Source organism: Procambarus clarkii, chromosome 37 (assembly GCF_040958095.1).
Source record: "Procambarus clarkii isolate CNS0578487 chromosome 37, FALCON_Pclarkii_2.0, whole genome shotgun sequence".
In the NCBI taxonomy this organism is placed as follows: Eukaryota; Metazoa; Arthropoda; class Malacostraca; order Decapoda; family Cambaridae; genus Procambarus; species Procambarus clarkii.
In genome coordinates this window covers 11,466,752-11,490,170 of record NC_091186.1, presented here as the reverse complement: position 1 = coordinate 11,490,170, position 23,419 = coordinate 11,466,752, and the positions used below count along the sequence as shown (strand labels likewise).

The window sequence follows — 23,419 nt, the reverse complement described above, 5'->3', positions numbered from 1 at the left end:
GTGTTCAAAGGCCATCACTCCTTTTGCCTCCGAGACCTGGTTCTGGCTTGTAGCCCTCTCTAGACCAATAGAACTTTGCGACTAATGGCACCGAGAAATATGGCATTAATCAGTGTATGATAGTTTCAGGGAGCCTCTGGGGCTCATCCAGAAACTGGCATTTTATTACATTCAACACTTTTTTAATCTAGATTTTGCATAAGAGAAAATATTTCGGATTCATCTCTGTTTCACTAATGGCCTTTTGCTCTCTCCATAGGACCACCTGAGATATTTCAGATACTGGTTCCTCGAATCAGGAACATGTACACTCCCTTACACCTTCACCTTCAATAACAATTGAAGGGAAGGTGTGGGGTAGAGAAGAGATCTCTATGGTTATAAATGAGAATAGAGATCTTATAAATGAGAATAGAGATCTTATAAATGAGAATGAAGAATATAAAGCCGAGATCGAAGATCTCGAGAAAAAATTAAACAAAAGTGAGGTATGTAGTTAATAAACATTGTAGTCTCTAGAGTGGAATATTATTGCAAACTAACAGCCCTATTCAAAGCTTGCTGACTTGATCCATTATTTGTTGACCCGATCCATCCTCCTGCTTCCTTGACTCCATTGTCTCTGCATGCTTTGCCTATACCCCATAACCCCAATTCACTGATCAAAGATTAAGAACCCTTTTGCTGGAGATAGAGGAGGAAAACCGGAGGCTTATACATAGTCTAAAGGAAAGACTGAAGAAATGTGAAGTATGTAATTATTAAACATATTTTAGTCTCTAGAGTAGAATATTGTTGCAAACAACCCTATTTAAAGCTGGAGTAATTGCTGACATGATTCATCCTCCTGCTCCCTTGACTCCATTGTCTTGCTTGCTTTGCCTATACCCCGTAACCCCAATTTCACTGATCCTGGTCTTACTTAGTCTACTGTGTTGTTGTTTGCCTTTGTTTCTCCCTTGTTATCTCTGCTTCTGTTCTCTATTTGTCTGTCTATTCTTCAATAAGATATTCGTGATTTTTATGCTAACTTTCATAAACTCTAACCTTTAACCCTTAAGTTGCACAACACATCATATGATGGGTTGAGTGACTTGCTATAAATTGTGCATCCCATCATATGATGTATTGGAGTACTACGCAAGATTTAAAACGACCCGCAGATACACGGGGTTCACCACACCATCAGGGCTCTTGTAAACAGACACTTTTTAAACAAAATCGTGGGTCAAATTCCCGGGTGTGAGGGGCCTCAGTATTTAGTGAGCCACCAAGCCTGATGCACGCAGCATGAGCTCACAGCACTGCTGTTCAGCTTGTGGCCACAGCATTGCCTAAAAATGCCATAATATTCTTGTTCATGCTATTATGTAGCGATGATAATATTACAGAAGACCCCTGACTGTGATAAAAATGACCAGGATTCTGATAACAGCAGGATTGTTGTGATAATTAGCGCTGTAGTGGGAGGAGTAATCTTGGTGGGGAGGGAGGTAGCATTGTCTGCTGACTGTGTGACCACCTATTACTGTCTGGACTCGCTATACCAGCTTAGTTGTTCACTATGGTAAACAAAACATGCAGATACTTATATATAACATCTGTATATAAAAGCAAAAACAGTATGGTGGGAGGAGAATGGTGGCGAGTGAGGTGAGGGAGGGAGTGGCAGCCAGTGGCGGGCTGCCACTGGCTGCCACTCAGCATACCAACTTAGTGGTTCGTTATGGTGAACACGAATGTAGATACTTATATGTAACGTGTATATATAGTGTAATAACAGCAAAATGAGTGTGGGGGAAGAAATTTTGGTGATGGGTGTGGCAACATTTGCATGATTTGTCATGTTGGTAGGGGTGGCCACTATTCTCTTTGGGCATTATATCAGCTTGGTTGAACAGTTATGGTGAACAAAACATGTAGATACTTATATATAATGTCTGTATATAGGGAAATAACACCACAAACAGTATTGTTGGGGGTGAAATTTTAGTGCGTCTGACCTTGAATGTGTGAGGGAAGAAGCCGCCAGCTGACTGTGTGCACTCACCATACCACTAAGCTGGTATGGTGAGTGCATTCAATAAAAGGTGGCCACACACGGTCAGAAGATAATGCCACTACCCTCCCCTCCCACAGCATTACTCCTCCCTCCATGGCGCACAGCGCTAAATATCACCACAATCCTGCTATTATCAGAACCCTGGTCAGTTTTATCACAGTCAGGGGTCTTCTGTAATAATATCATCGCTACATAATAGCATGAACAAGAATATTATGGCATTTTTAGGCGATGCTGTGGTCACAAGCTGAACAGCAGTGCTGTGAGTTCAAGCTGCGTGCGTCAGGCTTGGTTGCTCACTAAATACTGAGGCCCCTAACACCCGGGAGTTTGGCCCACGATTTAAAAAAAAAATGGCGTCTGTTTAAAAGAGCCCTGATGAAGGTGTGGTGAACCCCGTGTATCCGCGGGCCGTTTAAATCTTGCGTAGTACTCCAAAGCATCACATGATGCGATGCGCAATTTACTGCAAGTCGGTCAAAGCATCATATGATGCGATGGGCAATTGAAGGGTTAAGGTGCTTGATAAATTATTGATGAATAATACCAGTACAGTATTAGTTATCGTTTTAAGTCGTCCTTATCCAAAACGCTGGTCCTTGTGCTCAACGCCCAAAACGCTGTGCGTACTAGTGGCTTTAGACATTACATTATATACAGCTTTATATAGAAATCCAGCATTCTGTAACTCATTGTGTATATGTATTTTCCCTAAATAAAATTATCTTGTGTTATCTTGCTATATACTCAGACCTAGTAGATAAAGCACTCAGGAGAGTGCAGGAGACCTGATGTAAATTTTCACAAAATACACAAATATTTATGGTTTTCATCCAAATTAATATGCATTTCTATTTTCAGAAAAAAGTGGAACCTTTCCTGATATTGTCTCCTACATTACTTCAACATGAGGAAGTAATGCAGTATACAATAAACAAAAACAGGATAACAATTCAAAATGAAGGCGTCATTCGTTCTGTAAAAGATCACTAATCTGCTCCCAATTAATCCAGTTCTTTGGGTAGTCTGGCCAAAATCAAGTAAGTATTTGTCTCCTTAACTTTGCCAAATTTGACAAATCCAGGTTATTGGGAGTTTTAACTTCATTACTGAATTACATCTGAAGACATATGCTTACTAGAATGCAAAGGGCAATCAACCAGTGAAGCATTTGCTGGTAATCAAAACTTACCTTGCTAAGCTCATGTACAGAAATTTTAGTGTTAGGTTAATAAATTAATATTAATAAAAAAACAGCATTGAATGTCATGAAACCCCATTTTCTGGGCAAGTCCCCGGAGGCTCCCTGGAGCTATCAGGCTAATATGTGAATCAGTAAACCAGGACAGTCAAAGGAGTTCAGCATACCAGGGACAAAGCCAGAGCCTGGCCCCCCCCCCCCCCCCCACCTCAGAGCAATAGCCTATAGAAACCTCCAAGTGGTTGGAAGCACTGTCTGCCAGCTACCAGGTTAGGCACCCATAAAGGTAGGCATCCCAAAAACAGATCCCAACTGGGAAACATTACTACCGAAAACCAAACTGCTAAGCAGAACTCCCCCACTCTAAAAACAAGCAAACAAGCATGACGAACAAATCCCCAAGGGCCGTGACGAGGATTCGAACCTGTGTCAGAGAGCATCCCAGACGCTGCCTTAATCGACTGAGCTACGACATAAGAATTGCAACCAGAAATTCACAAACCACCACATCCATATGTTCTGTTCTGTTCTACCTATCATGTCTATATTGTGATGCATTGATTTCAGGCTCATTGGTCTTCATAGATTTAATGGGAATTGAAACCATGGTAGATGTCTCTGGATCTAGAAGTTGAAATGGGATATTATGGGTTGGTCTAGTCGTTAGTTTCAATCACATTTGGGTCACTGTACTTTTCTACCTTCTGGAGATGTTACATCATCTGTGGGTAGCTGTTGGCTCAAGGAGCAGCAGAGTCATGTCATTAAACCACCACCAACATAATACGGCACATGTCAGTTTGACATAGTTTCAGGGAGCCTCTGGGGCTCGCCAAGAAAATGGGGTTTCCATTACATTGAACACTTTTTTACATGTGCATGTTCAGGGAAGGGATTTTAACAAATATCCACTTTTTTTTTTTAAAAAGAACACTTCAATTGTGGCGCACCACCAACTTGTCACAATAAAAGCAGCGCAGCACTGGAGTTAATTCTTATAATCGCCACATTATTTTAGGATGTTAAGTAGACTTAACAGAGGCTGACACATCCATATGTTCTGTTTTACCTATCATGTCTATATATATATTTTGTTTTTCATTGATTTCAGGCTCATTGCTCTTCATCGACCTCATGGGTGTCGAAACAATGGAAGATGTATCCGGTATGGCGTCAGCAACCCATGAGGAGATGAAGAGCGGGAGCAAGACACTCACATTTGAGTGTTTCTTGAAGATATGGCAAGTAAGGCAAGATAAATCATCTTGAATTGACAAACATTCTCTTGTACTATAAATCTGTACCTACAAGAATGTCTGTTTATTTGTTCAGAGGTTGAAGGCCAGACTCTTTGGGCTAGCCTAACCCAAACTTGCAGGGTAAAGGGTTTCGGGTACAGAATGGACAAACGCTGCTATTAGTTTCATTACATTCAATGTTGGTTTTCTGTGGGGAGCCCCTTTGGCTCCCTGGAGCTATAGATGTATGAGAGTTCTCAAAACGATTGCAAAAATAACAAGTTAACACCACCTACCCCCCCCCCCCCCCCATATGATTTGCATATTAGCCTGGTAACTCATGGGAGCCTCCTGGACTCACCCAGAAAATAACATTTCATTACATTTAACACTTTTAGATGGGCAGGTTATCATTAACTTTATTTAAATCCAAAATTAATATCTGAATAAGTGGTGTATGAAAAGTACTTTGCTTTCTATATATGTAATAAATATTTTTTAGATAAAGAATTTTAATTTGTTTTCAGGGTTCCAACACATCTTATCGGAACAGCAAACTAACCCATTATGTACATGAAGCGATGAAGAGACCCCCCCCCACCCCCTCCTCGTGCCTCTGACCCCCTTGGAACCTGGCCTCCTCTCTGGAAGGGCCAGGTTCTGGCTCGTCGTCCCCATCAGTCAAAAAGAACTCTGCAACTGATGGCACCTATTAATTTGGCACTATATCAACATAGCTTCAGGGAACCACCTGGACTCACTCAGAAATAGACATCTCATTACATTAAATGCTGTTTTTTGCACTTATCATTAGTTAACTGAACTTCTGTCAATATTTTTCAGGAAATTAAGATAACTGGCTTGGACGATTGCATAAAAAAAATAGAGACGTTTAAAAAAAATATTAAAAAGGCGTCTACAAGACAGAATCTACAATCGTCGAGAAGTCACACACTGAGAAGTCACGTCGAGAAGTCATTCACTCTGCCATTGCCCAAGGTAAGAATTCTTTTTTTTATATTTTCTGGGGGGAGCCCCTTTGGCTCTCCCCGGAGCTATCCAGGCTGATATGGATATTCCTAACTGTGGTATCAGTCGATGTAGGTGGAGTTCTAGGCCTACCGTGGACCACGACCAGAACCTGGCCCCCCCCCCCCCCCCCTCAGAGAGGCACGAGGTGCAATGGCCTACAGATATGCACATGTGATTTTGGAGCATTCTATATCTGCCATCGTGGGCAGTGTGGCTTATTCTGAGTTGGGTAGATTCTAACACCTAATCAGAATTCATTATTCCCTTTGATTGTAAATTAATTCCACGCTTAACGTAAAAAGATAAACCTCCCATATATTACTAGTGGGGACCAAGCCCCAAAGTTATTGATTGGCATGATCGATCCAGACCTCGGTCATTGCTCAGTATTACTGGTCTGGTGGTGGCGGCGAAAAGGCGACCCTAGGGTTTTGCTAGAAGCCTATGTCATTGCATACGGGTTGTAGAATCTCAAGTCGGTCAATCGACTCAAGACCACGTGGCGTGGAGTTGGGTCTAGAAAAAGTCTGGAGTCCCTTGGTAGAGATCTAAAGTAGAATACGCACTCGAGCTATGTCAATAGGCCATTTTTCTTCTTCGCCCTTACTTCATTACAATAGATAAAGGCAGCGTCTGGGATGATCTCTGACGTAGGTTCGAATCCTCGTCACGGCCCTTGTGGATTTGTTCATTTGATGCATCACGTTAGTGTGATCTGTGTAATACCTGCTGTTATCACTCACAAAATCCTATATATGAATCCATTTCAACAGGATTATATTGTGAAGGAACACGAGATAGTTTCACGAGGCATAAATGTAGGAAACAATGGCTGGGTGCTATCTATACCTCATGCTGTGAATATCATAAATAGCATTGTATTTGCTGATATATTAACATTGTACATAAGCTTTATCACAATCAGGATCTTTGACTATACAAATTAATTTCAATTACTGTACCTATTTTACTCATAATTACTAAGGGGTGCTGTAGTGCCTAGCTGCACAGCGGTGCTGTCAGCTGCTCCTGTATGCACCAGCCTTGGTCGCTCTCAGTACTGAGGATCTCTGCCATTTTTTTCCAGATGAGGTCCATTTACTGGAATCCTAAGGCACAGGATGCGAGTCCCGTGTACCCACGGGAGTTTTATATCTCCCTATACCTAAAAGCACCAAATGGTGCTTTTAGGTATAGGGAGATTGTATAGGTATATACAATCTGCACACCCCTGATTGGGTGCTTTAAGGCACTCTGCAGTGCAGTAGTTAATGGCAAATTTTCATCTGCCTCCTTACATGGCAACTTGGGGATCCAGGGTACTTTAGTTCCTAGTAAATCCACACAGGCCTTAGATGCTCATGCCATTTGCTACCATTATTTAACATTAATTCCTGTAATTCACTAGCTATTAGTTATAGGGGTGCCAATTTTCCTCCCTGATAGCTCATTGTCTACAGTTTGGTTCATGGGTTGCCCCCATGGCCAGGGTGCTGGGGGCGTGGCTGACTCAGGTTGTCACGCTTGATCCCATGATTTGTGGGCAGGTCTGGTCATGTCCTCCTGCTTGTGGTAGTGGTGGGCAAGCCACCCAACTACTTTGGGGTATTCGGTGCTCGCGGGGTCTGCTGCTTCCACTTCACTCCATCGGGTTTTCTTGTTTCAGTCCCGCAATGGGTCTGTACGGTTCTTTGGTTCATTCTGGTTTTGTCCAGTCTGTACCGCTGGCTTCCATATGGATAACTTAACTGTCCCAAGTCTGGTTTCTTTTAGGGCCAGGTTGTCGAGTGGTGTGTCTGACCAATGGGCCGTGTGTTGGCATAAACCTGCTTCTTCTGGGGTTCAGGGACTGGTTATGGTCGTGGCGAGACGTCCTGTTTCTCGTCTTCCTTGTCTTTCCTTTGGCTGGTCTATGGCAACTTGCATTATCAGCATATTGCTCTGTTTGTGGTGGCCCATCTTCATGTACTAGGTTTTGGGTGTTGGCCCACCCCGACGACTGGTTGGTGTGCGCTCCCAGCCAGTCAGTCTGCTCGCCGCAGGGGTGGATCTTTACCGTTCACCGAGTTCCGGTTCCTGGTGCTTTGGGAACGTCCCATCTGGTTCCATCCTGGGTTTGGACTGACTGCTTCCTTGTCGCTTCCTCGAATTGTTGCTGTGGCTGCAGTCCCGCCTTTGTTTCTAGAGGGCTCCCGGGTCCCTCAGTTGTTGCTTGAACAGCTATGCGGGCGTAATTACCAATGTAATTACCCAAGTAGTTACAGGATGAGCTACGCTCGTGGTGTCCCGTCTTCCCAGCACTCATAACGCTCTGAAATTACCGACAGTTTTGGCCTCCACCACCACCTCACCTAACTTGTTCCAACCATTTACCTCTGTTTGCAAAAGATAATTTTCTTGTATTTCTCCAGCAGATTTGTTTCGTTAGTTTAAATCTATAACCTTGTTCTTGGTGTTCTGGGTCTCACGAATTCTTCCCCATCAATTTTATCAATTCCTGTTACTATTTTCTATGTAGTGAACATCTTTTTCCTTCTATCTTCTAGTTTTGACATTTAATGCCTTTAACCTCTCCTCATAGCTCTTGCCCCTTCAGTTCTGGGAGCCACTTACTAGCATGTTTTTGCACCTTTTCCAGTTTATGTGCTTAAGATATGGGCACCATACAACCTCTGCATATTCCAGCTTTGGTCTAACAAAAGTTGAACAATTTTTTTAGTATTTCGCCATACATGTATTTAAAAGCAATTCTGAAGTTAGAAAGTGTAGCATAGGCTCCTCACACAATGTTCTTAACGTGGTTCTCAGGTGACGGTTTTCTATCTAGAACCACCCCTAGATCCCTCTGCCAGAATTCTTTAAAGATTCCTCACATAATTTATAGGTTGTGGGGGGTCTATGCTCTTATTCCACATTATATAACATGACATTTATTCACATTAAATTCCATTTGCCAAGTGGTGCTCCATACACTTATTTTGTCCAGTCTTCTTGAAGGGCATGACAATCTTTTAGGTTTCTTATCTTTCCTATTAGCATCATCAGCAAACGTTCATATAATTCTGTATTCCATCTGGTAGATCATTTATGTAGACAATGAACATTGCCAGTGCAAGAACTGAACCCTGTGGTACTCCACTTGACATTCCTCCAATCCGATACATTGCCTCCGATTACTACCCTCATTTTTCTATCAGTCCGAAAATTTTTCATCCATGTTAGAAGCTTACCTGTCACCCTCCAATATGTTCGTTTCCAGAACAACCTCTTATGTGGAACTGTCAAATGCCTTTTTAGGTCCAGATAGATGGTCATGCCAACCATCTCTTTCCTGTAAAATATCTGTGGCTTGATCATAAAAACTGAGTAATTTCATTACACAGGATCTTCCAGATCTAAAACCATACTGTCTGTGATATATCTTTTCCTCCAGGTGTTCTACCCATTTAGTTTTAATTATTTTTTCCAATATTTTGACTTACCCTTGTCAATGATACAGGTCTATAATTGAGGGCGTCTTCCCTGCTGCCACTTTTGTAGCTTGGGACAATGTTAACCATTTTCCATATCAGCTACAACTCTTACACACGGATGCCTGAAAAATCAGTTTAAGTGGAATGCTGAGCTCAGGTGCACATTCTCTCGGAACCCATGGTGAAACTCCATCTGGACCAACTGCTTTGTTCTTAGCTCCTTGAGCATTTTTTCCCCACTTCGTCTCTTGACACCTCTGTGCTCTATGTTCTCTGGAATTCTCATTGTGTCTGGTTCTCTGAAGATTTTATTTTGTACACACTTTGGAACTTTTCGTTTAATGTTTTCCACATTTCCTTTTCATTTTCCATTAATCTATTCCCCATTTTCAACCTCTGAATATTATCTTTAACCTGCAATTTGTTTTTTATAAATTTATAAAATAGACCTGGTTCTGTTTTAAATTTGTCCACTATCCCTTTTTCAAAAATTTTCTGCCCCTCTCCTCACTGCCGTGTAGTTTCTCGCATCTTTGTATCGCTGGTATGTTCGGGTTTTGGCCTCTTCCTATATCTATTCCATTTTTGTGTCTTTTGGTCTCTGGCCCTTTTACAATTTCTGTTGAACCAATCTTTCCTAGTTCTGCATCTCTGTGTTGGTATATTGTTTTTGTGCCTATCATATATTTCACAAAATATGACATGCATCTCATTTACTTCATGTCCTAACAGCAAGTCTTTCCAGTCAAATTCCTTACAGAAATGTCCAAGATCCCCCATAATGACCTCTCCTGAAATCAGGTTTTTCAACTGCTTCAACCTCCTTTTCTTCCAGATTATAACATTACATACTTTATTCTTAAAAAGACATGATCACTTTTCCCCAAGGGAGGTACTGAATGTCAAATCTCCTCCTCTTTCCTGGTATCAAATCCAGCATAGAGGGAACATCCCCTTCCCTCATCCTTGTAGCTTGTTTAATATGTTGATACATTAAAGTTTCCATGATGAGGTTCATGAATCTACAAGTCCAAAAATCCTGTTCTAGCTTCATATGCCTCCCAGTCTATGGATTTCAAGTTGAAGTCGCCGACTACCAACAGTCATGATAGCTATCAGCTCTCACTATAATCTCATTGTTATAAGCCCCTCTCGTTTATTATCCAGCTCCTTTGACCATGTGTTGCATGGCGGTGAACTACATGCATTTATGATAGTTTATTATCCTGATTGCAGATCTCTAGTGCTATTATGTCAACTTCTCATGGATTGGCAATCATTATTTCATTTACCTTCAGGAGTTTTCACCAGCACAGCAATGCCACCGCCCTTCCTAATTTTTCTGTCCCATCTCCAAACAGACTAGCCAGTTGGGAATATGACTATTTACAATATTATCTTCAAGTTTTGTCTCCATGAGTGCAACAATGTCTGGTGTCTGCAGCTGTATTACATCACATAACTCCAGTATTTATGATCTCATTCCATCTATTCTGATGTATGCAATTTTCAGGAACATGTTTACCTCAACTTATTCTTCACTACCCCTTTCTCTAGTGATTTTGTTGGTTTGCGTTTTTCTACCATTTTACTGGTCTGCCTACCCCTATCACTTGGTAAGAAAAAAAATGGAGGGGAAGAAGGGGTGTGGATTTATTGTAATGAGGGAAAGCCTTCCCCTCCATACAATTGAGATTGTGTGGAAGGGAAGAAGAGTGCGGGGTCAACACCCCCGGGTGGTAGGTTCCCAACACTTGACGGACAGCAGCAGGTTGAACAGAAACCCGCCATCTGGCCCCATGGTGCACTTGGTGGTTGGCAGATGGAGTATTTTGTAGCTAGCTGCTACGAACACAATGTCCAGATGGCTCTGCACAAGGATTAGAGCCAGCAGCTGTACCTGGCAACCTTCGTCCCAGGCGGGCAGAGCTGGGCACCCGACAGTAAACAGCTGGTCGTTTGACAGTCAAGGTGCCAGGCTTAAACACCACACCTGCCACAGTTTATGCCTTTTCACTTACTGGGTGCAGTTCCTTTATTTGTTTAAAAAACACCTCAGATTTATGAGTCGCCACACATGGCATAAAAATAGTCTGCTTGTGCAGTACCTGGTCGTGACTTACCCAGCATTGACACTTCCAGCATCTACATGGAAAAGGGTTGTATAGGGCTATGTTTCAGTACCAGCCTAAAGCTGCTCTAGAGTAAATTCTGTCAGGTATAGGTGTGGCACCTTTCCATGTGACAGCTATGAGACCACTTGTCAGACGTTCAGGGTTTACAACATTTTCAAGAAGATATACAGGCTTAATGTACCTATTCACATTGAATATAACGATGGTTACTTTTGGAGACTAGGTACTTCATTTCACCAGCATACCCTGTATAGCTACACATTTACAAAAGCACTGTCGTTTGTAACGAAAACAGTCACTTTCATCCGTTAGGTAATTTAGTGACCTTGTCATAGTGTGTTTACCAAACCACACTAGAAAATGAAGAGACGATGTTTTGGTCTGTCCTGGACCATTATTAAGTCAATTGTGATGGTCCAGGACGGACCGAAACGTCGTCTCCACTTTCTAGTGTGGTTTTGTCAACATTTTTCAGTCATTATTGTGACCATCTGCAGACACATTATGTGCCTCAGAGGCTTCACAAGACTACTGCACTTTTCCCTCCACTGTGGTTCCCAGAGGAAAATCTAGGTGCAATCTATTTGGCCGCATCCTAATTTGGATGGTTTGATCGTGCCCTTCTCTACTGCATATGGCACAGACATCTGCACCACCCTCTCTGTCTTGAGTCACCACTGAGGAGATGGCACCATCATTAGAGAGCAACTGATGCGCGTACGATGGGTCCCCAAAGTCACTATCTGGCAACGGCAATGTGCTGAGCGGCTTCTCCTCCGTGGCAGTTGCCATGACGTTAAAGACACCTACAAGCAGAGTATTAGTGCATTCGCTCCACAGTGAACCACAAAGCAACATATCAGTAGATGCCTTATTCACAGAATGGAAGGGGCAACCAAACAAGATCAGAAATAAATCGGCCAGCCTGCATATGTGAGGCTATTGTCAAGGTCACAGCGTACCTAGCAGGTCGGTGCGCAAAATTTGAAGTTGGTGGCACATGCATAAACATCTAGAGTCTGTTCAACACTCGACAAAACTGTGACACACACGGCTACAAACCATAGTACTTGAGAGCTGGAGGAGAGATGTGCAATAAGCATGTTGATCATGAAGGCGTTCCTGGCCCCATATCCTCATTCCCTGGCCAGACAAGGTGCTAGGCCTAACCTAGTTATAGTTCGTGCCATACCAGTGCCCACTACACCAACGGCCCCTTTGTTTATCCACACAGTTTTGTAATTAAAGTTTCTAACCACCCTCAATTGTCAAAGCACTACTACACATCTACAAATGTAGAAGTGCGAGAATTGAGGCATGACAAAGTACCAACGCTGAACTGAGGCTATGGTCGCAAACGTCTTCGATTGAAGAACAAGGCAATCAAGACCGAGGTGCCTGCTGCACCTCGGTCCACTGTCCCTCCGTCTGAAAGCTACCTCCATTGCCTCTTTCCGAGACTTCCCCATGTCTCGGCGTAGTGAGGGCCGATTCACTGCCCTACTTAATGCCCGAGACTCCTAGGCCTGAAGAAATTCATTCCCCTCCAACGGAGGTCGTAGAATGATTCCCCCAGGTGGAATCAGGGACACCTAACAAGCCATTTGGTCTACCTTTCCCTGAAAAGGCTCGGTACACCTAAGGTGCTCCCTTGTGGCAATGCCCGCAGGAAATCATCTCGCCCTTCAGGGCAGGACTAAGTGACCTGGTCATTAATACAGTATAAAAAAATCATGGACATCGAGAGTGCGGTACGAGAGTTTGGGTTGCCTGCATACTGGGTTGCACAGAATGCCAGTCAGCTGGACAGCAGGTAATCAACATTGTTTCTCCAATTGTAGAAGAAATCTAAATTATTTCCTTCCAAACAAGATATTGCCTGGGTCTGAGTATTTATGTATTCTTCCTCACAAAACTGCAATGATTTCAGCTGATGGGTGCTCAGAATCTAAAGTTTTTCTGGGAAGAAATCCATGTGCGGCCAGCCAGCAATGGTGCCGGCACCGAGTCCTTTTTCCAGATGGCATCCATTTACTGGAGTCCCGAGCCACAGGATGTGAACCCCATGTAGCCACGGGAGTTTTGAATCATTCCCTTTAACTAAAAATGCCATATGGTACTCTGCGATTGTGCGCCTTAAAGGGGGCTCTGCAGTTCAATGGTTAATTATGACTACCATTTTCTTTTTCAGGAGGATTTGAATACTGCATTACATTCAGATGTGTGAAATCTATAAAAACAGCATCACGGACCTAAATGAAACGTACAAAAAAACAGACGTGCTTCTGCAGGGTTTTTTCCTTTGTTTTGCCTGGTGGGGGTCTGCCCCCCCCCCCACTCGGTCATTGTCCTCCCTCTATTCTGATGGTCCCCTACTAGGCCCCCATGATTGTACACATCGCAGGGATTCAGCTTTAGACACACTCAGTCTGGGCAAACCGGTTAGCAATACCTTGCCAGGGTATTGCTAAATAATAAAAATAAAGGGGGGGAACGTTGCATTAAAATGGCAAATATACAATTTGGTCAACAAACAGTATTGTTTAAAATAGACATGGGTTGACATTTAGGGGTAAGTTAGGTTACAGGGAGTTAAATTAGGTAGTGCTTAGTTTTTATCTTAAACAGGTTGGGAGAGGTACAGTACATAATTGGGAAGGTCATTCCACCTTCTGGGGCCCTTGATTTGTAGAGCATTTCTAGTTTGATTAAGTCGTACTCTTTGAATATCAAATAGGTATTTGTTTCTGGTGTGGTGCTCATGGGTTCTGTTACAGCCTTCTAGGAAGCTTTTAAAGTCAGGATTGACATTACAGTTCAGCATTTTACACACAGGATGTGCAGTGACTTAATATCTAACATTCAGAGATCTGAGTAGGGGTACCAAGTGATGTCTGGGGCCAGAGTTGGATATAGTCCTAATTAGCAGCTTTGTGTTGAATAAGATGTAAATGATTTTGGGCAGTAGAACCCCAAGCACAAATACCATAGTTGAGATAAGGATAGGTGAGGGAGTAATAGAGCATCAACAGGGCAGGGTGAGGTACATAATATCTCATCTTAGAAAGAATGATAACAGTTTTTGAAACTGATATATTTAGAATGTGTCCCTGGAAATTCAGCTTGTGGTCAATGAGAATGCCAAGGAATTTGCCATCTTTGTTACAAATTTGGGTATTGTTTATCCTGAGATTTATGGGATTTGAGATTTTATTGCCAAAAAAAATAGAAAGTTTTGTCAATGTTGAGGGTGAGTTTGTTGGCAGTTAGCCAAAGACACTATTTAGCTCGGTATTCACTGACATTTAGAGCAAGGGGGGGGGGGGTCAGGACTGGAGTAAATGAAGGTTGTGTCGTCGGCAAATAGAATTAGTTTGAGGTGTTGGGAGGCATTTGGAAGGTCATTAATGTAGATGAGAGGAGAGGAGAGGGCCAAGTAGGCTGCCCTGAGGAACACCAATGTTGATGGGTAAGGTGGGAGAAATTGAATTATTCACAAACATACTGGAGCCTGTCAGTAAAGTAAGATTTAAGGTATTGCAGGGAGTGTCCTCCGACTCCATAATGATGTAATTTAAGAAGGTTTTGGTGGTTGACAGTCAAAAGCCTTATGCAGGTCCACAAATAACCCAACAGAACTCATTTTTATCAAGAGCTGAATGTATCAAGTTAATCATACTAATAAGTGCATAGTTAGTGAGTTTTTTTTTGGTCTGAAGCCATATTGACAAGAGCCAAGTATATTGTGTTTGGCTAGATAAGAGTAAAGCTGCTTGTAGATTAGTTTTTCAAACATTTGACAAGATTGATATAGGTCTGTAGTTAACATCAGTGAGATCATCACATTTGTGGACAGGGGTTACTCTCACTTTAGAATATCTAAAAAGGTTTGGCATTCAAGTGACTTGTTGAAGAGCAATGCAATGTCGTAGCTCAGTCAATTAAGGCAGTGTCTGGGATGATCTCTGACGTAGGTTCGAATCCTCATCACGGCCCTTGTGGATTTGTTCATGCATCACATTGTGATTTCTGTGTGTAATTATGTTTGTAATTCTTTGCCTATGTATGTACTCTTACCCGAATAAAAATTTAAATTTTTTGAATTTTGAATTAAAATTTTAGTCCCTAAGCCCATTATGTGCCTCTAACCCTTTCTACTACTACCCACAAGATGGGTATGGGGTGCAGATGAGCTAGTTTCAAGCAGTCTTCATCGACCTAGCAGCAGCTTCTGATACAAACAAAAAAATCATACTAGAACAGCTTACTGAGCTTGGAATACAAGGAAAATTACTGAAATCAATGGAGGGCTTTTTGTCATCAAACAGCACATGTTTTGTTTAATGGCACAGAGAGCAAACACTTTGAACTGAGAATGCCACAAGAGGGATCCTCAGTCCCTTGTAGTTTAACGTTCTAATGCATAAACTACTAATAAAGACACGATCATCTGTTATGCCGATATAATGTATGTTTACAGGCTGCCTCCGCGCCTAGAATGCAAGGTCTGCTCGATGATTTTGCTATTAGGGCCGAGGAATGTTCCCTTATCTCCATACAGAAAACTCGTGCCCTCATTCGATGTGGTATTTCCACCACCCACTACATTTTTACACATTTTTATATGGGATTAATAGAACAGGAACCCGGCAATGTGACGTTATAGTGGCCAGAATACGCCTGGGATATAAACGTATCTGGCAGCTTTCTCAAAACCCAGTTGTCGAGTACTGTACACAATGTGTCAACTTTGTGAAGGAAAACATGCACTCTTGAACATTATATTGTAAAATGTCCCATATTGACCAACTTTCGCCCTTCTGGGCTAAGGTATGCTCAACTGTGTAATTACTATACTAGTACTGGAACACTGATATATTGGACTTGTACCCAAGATTAACCATGTAATGTATCAATTATACAATGTATGTGATGTAACTATATAACCTGAGCTTGTAAAAGCACCTTAATCACCTTCAGTGATTAAGTGCCTAATTGCACACTAGTTTATCAGCTATCTCACCCTGTCAGTAAAAGAAATGTGAATGCATGTGTGTATGTACGTTGTGTGTGTGTGTATGTGTGTATATAGTATATATGGAAGCTGATCAGAATTACATTTCACCTTTGTAAATGCACATTAATGACTATATAAAAGACACATCGAGCCCTATGTAGGGCATACGTAAATCTATATGTATTTACGTATGTAGGTTAGCTTAGCATTTTAAAAGCACCGAATCATCTGTGGTTGAGGTTAGCTTAGTATTTTAAAAACACTGAATCATCTGTGGTCGATTGTTCACCTGAACTACATGTTTAACACATCTCTAAACCTGTCCATGGAGGACAGAAAATGTATATATGCTGGTTAGCATTGTAAATGTGTGGCCACATCTGTGGTAGAAAAAAAAAACTTAAGAATGGCAGTGGACTTACTGTGACTCGCAGAGTGCACTCCAGGCACTGAACAGTACAGTAGTACGACCCAGAAAATAGTGATATACAATGAATGTTTTAGCTGCTAATGAAATGACCACTGCTTTTTGCACAAAAAGCGGCGATATTTCTGAGAGGGGGGGGGAAGAGAGACAAGTGCACTGCGCGATCCACTGGTGCAGTGTGGGGGGTACTGGGTGGCATATACTGTAAATAGCCGGGAGAAGCGCGGACCTGCCCTCACTGTTCCTGCCCCGGTCCGCTGCACTAAACTCCAGCCCGCCTCCCCTTCCTGCAAGGGTCTGCTTTCCCTGTCATGCATTACACCAGTTGTCCCTCCTGTTTTTACTCCCACTACAAAAATGGGAGCGGGGGGGTGCAGCGCCAGTCCCCAAGTGTTCCGCTGTTTGCAGCTAATACTTTGCCTTTACAGCCAGTCTAGGTGCTAGTAAGCCCTACCTTTAAGTCAGGAAATACTTCTCCTTAACCTTGGCGGTACGGCCTCACGCCCTGGGGTTAAATTTATCATCCATTGTCATATCAGGTTTTTCCCCAGTCTAGGTATTTTCTGCACGCCTGATTAATTTCCGTTTAATTCGGCTAGGATTTACCATTATGTCTTTCAGGCCTCTTGGTTGGGCTTCATTAAGTGTTATGTGGTTTAATCACTTTATATTTACTCTGTCCTGCCTGTTATACATAGTGTTACCCCAAGGGATGACACTGATATGCTAGCATAGACAGCCCTGTAGAAAACCACTAGTAGAAATTGATATGGGGGTTTCATTAAGTGACACTACTTTAATCTGTCAATTGTCAATATATATGGAACTAATTGAACAAGAACTCAGCAATGTCATGTTATAGTGACCAGAATACACCTGGAATTTTGGGTTCGAATCCCGACCAGGTAGGGGCAGCTGCGTGGACAGCGCTTCAGATTCATAGTCCTGAGGTTCCAGGTTCGATCCCCGGTGTAGGCGGAGACAAATGGCCAAAATGTTTCTTTCACCCTGACGCCCCTGTTACCTAGCAGTAACTAGTTACCTGGGAGTTAGACAGCTGCTACGGGCTACTTCCTGGTGGGTGGAGGCCTGGTCGAGGACCGGGCCGCGGGGACACTAAGCCCCGAAATCATCGGCTGTGTATTCATATCACTTAATTGGCCTGTTCATCTACCAGTAAACAGGCACCTTGTTGTGGGGAATGAATGACATACATATATACACTGGACCTAACCTTAGGTGTCACGGGCTCACCATAGCCGGTTCAGTAGCTAAATCTGATACCACAACAACCTTAGGTCTTATACACTTAGACCTAACCCCCTAAACACAGTAAATTATAAACAAAAAAAAATCAAAGTCAAACTAGTAGGTACAGAGGTACCTACCGGCAGTCAGGGAGCTCCAACGGGCAGCGTGTTGCTCGGACCGCGGCCAGGAGGCGTCTGCTGGGGCGGCGAGGTGCGCCTCGTTCACGGCCGAGGGATAACAACCCAACGAGCCTCTTAATGAAGGAAGCATTTCTCTAATATTTATTCAAATTCAAAATTCAATACATATATATATATATATATATATATATATATATATATATATATATATATATATATATATATATATATATATATATATATATATATATATAACTACAATATAACTACATTTCTCTATATTCTCGTAATAATTATTACAAGTGCACCTTCGAGTACTCACAAAGAAAATATTTTGAACCCCCAAAGTGATAAGCCAAGAATACGAGATCTCTCTCCATTGTATTTGATTTAATCATTATAACGGCTATCCAATAATTGTATTTCTGTATAATAATTTATGGTTATTAACTAATCATTATTAGTCACCATAATTAATTCCACTTTAATCATCTATTTATTCGTTATAATGAGCTACTAGGCTTCCTCATTTAAGGATTATCAATTATTAAATCATTAATTATGACTATTATTAATTAATTATTTGTTTAAATAATTAATTATTATTATTATTATAAAATAAACAAGTCCCCCACTCAGTGAGCGTTTTCTTCCAACCGCAAAAATTTTGTTTAGAAAAGTGTGAAATTCAAATCAAATCATAATCAAATGTTTATTTAGGTAAGGTACATACATACAAGAGATTTTACAAGGAGTGATGGATTTATAGATAGGGCTAGTACATACAATGCCTAAAGCCACTATTACGCAGAGCGTTTCGGGCATGAAAAACTTAAATGACTAAAGCTTAATACTAATTGAGCATAAAGAGTAAAATGAAAACATGGAATGAAAACATAGCTGAAAAAGCAGCACAAATACAATTCTGTCGACAAACAGCGCTCTTTAAAAAAACAGACAATGGTTGACAATAGAGGGGTAAGGTAGGTTACAGGAAATTTATTAGGTATAGCTTCGTTTTTATCTTAAACTGGTTGAGAGAGGTACAGTCTTTAACATGGTTGGGAAGGTCATTCCACAATCTGGGTCCCTTGATTTGTAGAGCATTTCTAGTTTGATTAAGTCGTACTCTAGGAATATCAAAACTGTATTTATTTCTGGTGTGGTGCTCATGGGTTCTAACATTTTCAGAGATTTGAGTATGGGTACCGAGTGATGTCTGGGGCCAGAGTTGGATATTGTCCTAATAGCAGCTTTGTGTTGAGTAATTAGAGGACGTAAATGATTTTGGGTAGTAGAACCCGAAGCACAAATACCATAGTTGAGATATGGATAGATGAGGGAGTAATAGAGTCACCAGGGCAGGGCGGGGTACATAATATCTGATCTTAGAAAGAATGCCAACAGTTTTTGAAACTTTTTTTGATATATTTAGAATGTGACCCTGGAAATTCAGCTTGTGGTCAATGAGAATGCCAAGGAATTTGCCATCTAATTTGTTACAAATTTGGGTATTGTTTATTTTGAGATTTATTTGATTAGAGGATTTATTGCCAAACAGAATATAGAAAGTTTTGTCAATGTTAAGGGTGAGTTTGTTGGCAGTTACCTTACCTGTTACCTTGAGGAGCTTCCGGGGCTTAGTGTCCCCGCGGCCCGGTCGTCGACCAGGCCTCCTGGTTGCTGGACTGATCAACCAGGCTGTTGGACGCGGCTGCTCGCAGCCTGACGTATGAGTCACAGCCTGGTTGATCAGGTATCCTTTGGAGGTGCTTATCCAGTTCTCTCTTGAACACTGTAAGGGGTCGGCCAGTTATGCCCCTTATGTGTAGCGGAAGCGTGTTGAACAGTCTCGGGCCTCTGATGTTGATAGAGTTCTCTCTCAGAGTACCTGTTGCACCTCCGCATTTCAGCCAAAGTTAGCCAAAGATGGACTTTATTTAGCTCAGTATTTACTGTGGCATTTAGAGCAAGGGGGTCAGGACTGGAGTAAATAAAGGTTATGTCGTCAGCAAATAGAATTGGTTTGAGGTGTTGGGAGGCATTTGGAAGGTCATTAATGTAGATGAGAAAGAGGAGAGGGCCAAGTATGCTGCCCTGAGGAACACCAATGTTGATGGGTAGGGTGGGAGAAATTGAATTATTCACAGAAACATACTGGAGCCTGTCAGTAAGGTTGGATTTGAGGTATTGCAGGGAGTGTCCTCTGACTCCATAATGATGTAATTTAAGAAGAAGGTTTTGGTGGTTGACAGTGTCAAAAGCCTTACGCAGGTCCACAAATAACCCAACAGGGAACTCATTTTTATCAAGAGCTGTATGAATCGAGTTAAGCATACTAATAAGAGCATCGTTAGTGCTTTTTTTGGGTCTGAAGCCATATTGGCAGGGGTTAAGTATATTGTGTTTGGCTAGATAAGAGTAAAGCTGCTTGTAGATTAGTTTTTCAAAAAATTTTGACAAGTTTGGCAGGATTGATATAGGTCTGTAGTTGTTAACATCTGTGAGTTCACCACATTTGTGGACAGGTGTTACTCTCGCTTTTTTTAGAATATCTGGAAAGGTTTGGAGTTCAAGTGACTTGTTGAAGAGCAATGCAATAGCAGGGGCTAAAGATCTGGAGTTTTTTTTGTAAATTAAAGTTGGTATCTCCTCAAAGGCACTAGACTTGGTTTTAAGGGAAAGGATTATCTCATTGACGTCAGTGGAATTAATAGGCTTTAGGTACAGAGACTGTGGATAGTTACCTGTAAGATAGTCCTTAACGTCAGTACTGGAAGATGGAATATCATTTGCAAGGGATGACCCAATGGAAGAGAAGAACCTATTGAACTCAATAGCAGAATCTGAGGCTGAAAGCTGACCATCGTTATTGGACAGGAGTGTTGGTTTGTTATTTAAAGTCTTCTTTGATCCCAATATTTGTGAAATTGTGCTCCAAGTTCTTTTAATGTTGCTCTTTATTTGGGTAAATTTATCTTCGTAGTATTTAGTTTTGGCTCGTCTAATTATTTTAGATAGCAATAACGAGTAATTCTTTGAGAATTCTTTGGAGACAATTCCTAACCTATACTTCTTCTCAAGGTCATGTTTTTTATTAATGGATTTAAGTATTCCCTTTGTAAGCCAGGGATTGTTAAGCCTTTTGGTTGTCACTTGTTTTGTAAGCATAGGACAGTGGGTGTTATAAAGGCTAAAAGTTTTTTGAAGAAAAGATTGCACTGCTAGGTTGATGTCCCCTATGTTACCTAACTCAGACTCCCAGTTGACATTATCAGCAGCAGTTATAAAATTGTCTATAGCAGTTTCATTGTGCAGCCTAAAACTTAACTCCCTTGACTCTAGAGGTGGTTTGCTAATGTTAGTTAAGAGAAATGTGGGGTAATGGTCTGTAGTGCTATCGGTGATTATACCTGAAGTAAGCGGAGAGGTTATGTTTGTCCAGATGTGATCTAGAGTCGTGGCAGTACTATCAGTGATTCTAGTAGGTCTAGTGATTAAGGGTATGAGGAAGCAGGAATTCATACAGTTGAGGACGCTAACAGCAGTAGGGTGTTCAGGCTCGCAGAGGTCAATATTAAAGTCCCCTGCGATAATTAGATGGTTTTTGTTCAGTCTGTTATCGAGTATTAGATTTCTAAGGTTTGAGTTGAATTCGGACACATCAGTGTTAGGAATTCTATAGACTGCACCCACAGACAGGACAGACTCGGCACCCTTGACTCTGAAGCTGGCGAAGATATACTCCCCACAGCAGTCTCTAGTTCTAATTTCTTTTAAGCATGTTAGTTCTTGGTGATAGTAAAGAGCAATGCCACCACCTCTCTGAAGTTGACGACAGTTGTGAATTGCCGAGTAGTTAGGCATGTTAAAGAGTTGAGTAGTATCCTCTTTCAACTATGTTTCAGTAAGTATAATAAAAGAGAATTTGTTGTCAATAGTTTCAATCAAGGCACTAACATCATCGAAGTGTTTACCTAGTGATCTAACGTTCAAGTTCATTACAGAGATATTGTGATTATGAGTTATTACATTGTCTACATCATGTGCTGCAAAATATCTGCAATTTAGATCATTAAAGTAATGATTGTCATAGATAGTGGATAAGAGGTTTAGTTCTGGGTCTATACTTGTCTGCATAAAAAAGCTGGTTGCAGGAAAACAAGGCAAGAAAGGCAAATTACAAAGTAGAATTAAGCTATAAAAGGAGGAAAAAATTATAAACAATACTACAAAACAAACACAAAATGAACAACAAAAGAAAAAAATGAGGTAGCTTACAAGGGGCTTACAGGGGTACAATGGAGTAAGGGAGTATGGCGAGGCTAGGCAACCTAAGTAATAAATGAAATTAAAGAAAAAACATATAAACATGGACTATACAAAACAAAAGATATAGATATACAAAACAAAGATATAAACAAGACTATACAATACAAAAACAAATTGAGCAAAAAAAGAAAAAATGAGGGAGATTGCTTACAAGTACTCTCAGGTACACTGTAAGTAACAATTTGCAATTTGAGATACAGGCAAAGCCAGGGGTACAATGGAGTAAGGGAGTATGGCGAGGCTAGGCAACCTAGGTAATAAATGAAATCAAAGAAAAAGTTCAATAATAAGCATAGGCAAATTTAAGCTAATGATTATTAACTATAAATAGTTCAGTTATGACTCTATAATTAATAAGACCTGAAGAAATATTAATGCACTCAATTAATTAAGTTCAGTAAATGACTAGTGAAGAGTACACCAGTTGTGTCCAGACCACGGTTGTGTACAGTCGCTAGGTTGGCGCTCTTGGCGTCCGCTGCTTGGTGGGAGGTGGAGTATTGCTCCACACTCTTCGTTTTTGCACGTGGTGATACAGGATATTGTGCATTTGTTCTCGATTATTGACAGCGTCGAAGAAATGGCTGAGGCGGTATGCCTAAGTGGTAGTGAGGAGGACAGACAAGATGATAACAGACCGTTTGAAGTAGTTGTGAACAGAAAGAAACGGAGAAATAATAACAGACAGCGAGACAGTGAGAGTGACGATGAGATTACAAAGAGACCAAAGAATGAGACCCTACTCAGCAAGACTCAAGACAAGCAAGACAAGACAAGAAGGAAGAGGCTGTTGTTCCCTACAACATGCCAATTGAATTTCCACCAAAAGCTAGAGTGGACGGTACGTCTAGCTAAACAATGTTTGGAATACGAACCACTTTTTAAGGAGGGTCTTCACCGGCCCTACATAACAGTTGGGACTGAACAGGCCGTGGAACGCCTCACGACGGTTGGTTTTGAAAATGTAGTGATGGTTCCTCCAGAAGAAGGTATGTTGCACACAAAGATCATATTTTTCAAGTTTCCAACTTATTTGGATCCTGACTGTCTTCTTCTTAACAATGATAATGTTGTCTGGGCAAAGAGGAACAGTGTTCGTGGTGACAAACAA

At 41.4% G+C, this 23,419-nt stretch overlaps 1 non-coding gene across 1 annotated transcript in view; it reads right to left on the bottom strand.

Moving 5' to 3' along the window:
* The window catches only part of LOC123765983 (uncharacterized), a 68,166-nt gene extending 50,128 nt beyond the window's left edge, over positions 1-18,038 (bottom strand). Inside the window, exon 1 of the transcript XR_011230646.1 lies at positions 17,974-18,038. This is a non-coding gene — a transcript (uncharacterized protein). The remainder of the gene's footprint in view (positions 1-17,973) is intronic.
* Between the last annotated feature and the right edge of the window lie 5,381 nt (positions 18,039-23,419).